The sequence below is a fragment of the Phodopus roborovskii genome, unplaced genomic scaffold (assembly GCF_943737965.1).
Source record: "Phodopus roborovskii unplaced genomic scaffold, PHOROB, whole genome shotgun sequence".
Classification (NCBI taxonomy): domain Eukaryota; kingdom Metazoa; phylum Chordata; class Mammalia; order Rodentia; family Cricetidae; genus Phodopus; species Phodopus roborovskii.
In genome coordinates, this window is record NW_026126412.1 from 540474 (window position 1) to 543232 (window position 2759).

Genomic DNA, 2759 nt, shown 5'->3' on the forward strand with positions numbered 1-2759 from the left:
AGAACTGCCTTCCAGACCTCATCCAACCACTGAGAGGCTGGTGCTACAGTTGAACATGAAATCCCCCTGGCAGGCTCGTGTGTTGAATGCTCGTCTTCCACATGGTGGCGCTACTTTTTGAGATCCTGGAACATGGGGCCTGGCTAGCGGAAAGAGGTCACTGGGGCTTGTACCTTGGAAGGTCACACCTAGTCCCCAGTCCCTTCTCTCGCTGCTCCCTCCTGCCTTTAGATGCACCATTCTCCACCACACACTCCCCCTACCATGATGGTTTCCCCAGGTACAAAGCATGGACTGAAACCTCTGAAGCCAGTAGCTAACTAACCTAAGTCATTCCCCTGTAAGCTGTTCCCTCTGACAAGTTATTCTAACAGCTAGAGAAAGCTAACTAATACACTGTAGGTACAGAACCTGCAGGAGAGATCTACGTGTCATCCAGGTCATAGGAACTACCTGTGATACACACATTCCTACCTAACCTTGTAGAAGCTACGGAGCCACTGGCCAATGTGCACCCGGCTTTATTCTGGCCCTAGCCCTAAATTAACTGTGCCAAGCATCTCCAAGCTCCTACTCTGGATGGAGCATGGCCCCCAAGCAGCCTGGTCAAGGCAAACATCGTCCCCATGTTTGCTGAATTGGAGTACTCCCTTAAGGATAACAAAGGCTCTTTCTCTCTGGAAGTAAGAGGTTCCTACTTGCCAGGATGCTAGTGTCTGGTCTATCTTCCCTAAAACATCAATATGTAGTAACTGTAGCCTCTCAGCAGTGGCACATTGGCCAAGAATATGGATACCAGAGTGATTACAGCTGCCTGGCAGTGATGTACCAGCCTCAAGTTTTACTTCAGTGCCATTGCTCGAGCCAGGACTGTGCTAGATGAAGGAAGATGTGATTGCTAGCATTGTGCAGAGTGTCCCATATCTTGCATGGCTCTTAAAACAAATCCAACTCTCTCTTGTCCCTATGACCCTGCTATCTGAGTACCACATGCCCCTCAGTATGGCTGATCACTCTAGCTCCTAGGCCCCTCCATCTTTTCTTAACTCAGTCTGTCCATTCAGGCATTAGCTCAGCTCATGGGGCTTCTCCTTCAATATTCTCCTGCTCCAGAAGAGTTGGGGGAATCACCACCCTTGTTCTTCCCCTTGACCCTCCCACTTGGGGGACCAACAGAACAGGCAAAAGAAAGTAGAATCACTGCCTCTTCTGCTCTTGAGTAACACGCCATGTCTCCCATGGGGCCCTGGATTCTGAGACCAAGAACGGAATCCTACTACCATGTGTGGGCAGCCTGTCCTGGAGCTTGTCAGCCTTCAGGTAGGTGTGAGTTGGCCCCACTGTGATTCCTCTTGCTGTCCTCTCCACTTCTAAATCACATGGGTTCTAATTCCCCAGATACTCTAAGTGATCCAACACTCAAGTGAGCATTCTACATAATACATCTCCCTATACATCTTTAGGTCCAGGTCCCAAAAACTCAACCAACCAAGGCAGCAAGGAGGCCCTGCAGATGTAGGTGATCCTGGGTGCTGGAGATACAGGTGCCACACAGAGCCTGTGGGGACAAAAGCATCCAACCTGACTGGGAATCCTCCTTGAGTAAAGGCAACAGAGTCAACTGAGGGGCAAACTCACCCCTCTGTTCAGACACATCTGCTAAGAACACACCACCTTCAAGTTCTGCTGAGGGCCTCAGAAATGTTAGTGGGAGCCTGGGAGGAATTTCATGTGTCTGAGGAATGGCTTCAAAGCTGCTTCTTGGCGAGAAGACCATGGCTTGTCTCGGGCTTGGCGTCTGCTTCACTGTGATCAGAGCCTTCCCCATGGTGCCCCCAGAGCCCACGTTGGCTGACTCTTCCTGAAGCCTCAGAAATGGGGCAATGAATTAAACCGTGGAAAAGTGGTTGAGAGAATTCTGTCCCTTTTTTAACATCAGCTTGCTGGCAGACACACTGAAGAATATTTCTCCAATGAGGTGCTTACAAAAAAAAAAAAAAAAAAACAGTTCTGAGTACCATAAAATCAATTGTTTAGAAGAAAATGCTTGCAGTTCCAAGGAACCTTGCTACAAACTCTTAAGGAAAGAGCTTCAGCAAGCAACAGAGGGGATGCAAGTCCACAGTGAGCTCTCCACAAGTTAGTGCAGAGCCCTACCTGGGGAGGTGACCCAGAATGCCATGGGGCCAACCAGCTTTCTTATTCAATGCAATAATTCTTATGGCACAACTTTAAGGGAAGTGAATAGTGACAGACAGACAGACAGACAGGCAGGCAGGCAGGCAGACAGACAGACAGACAGACAGACAGACAGACAGACAGACAGACAGTGTGCCTTCTAATGAGCACTGTCCTCCACCTTTGGAAACACCTGGAACTCAGTGAAGGATTGACCTTCCTCTGCTGAACACCTCTCGGCCAGCCAGCCTCTCTCTCCTTCAACAGACCATACAGATTTTCTTCTTCCAGAGATCCCTGGGAGGTTGCCCAGAGAAGCACAGACTAACAAAGGCTGGGAACAGGAACAATGAAGGGGTCACCAGAAGACTTGAAGTCTAGAGTCACAGGTAGCTCAGAGTTGGTCAACCACAGCTGCAGGGACCCAACCTGATCTTATTCTGGCCTATAGGGCAAAGTCACTCCAGCACTCAGCAGCCCCTCTGTAGTGTTGGGGTTATACTTCAGGTTCATGTCTGCTGGGATGTTTGGGGTTGTACTTCGGGTAGCCATGGCCTTGGGCAACACTCATCTTGAGCAAG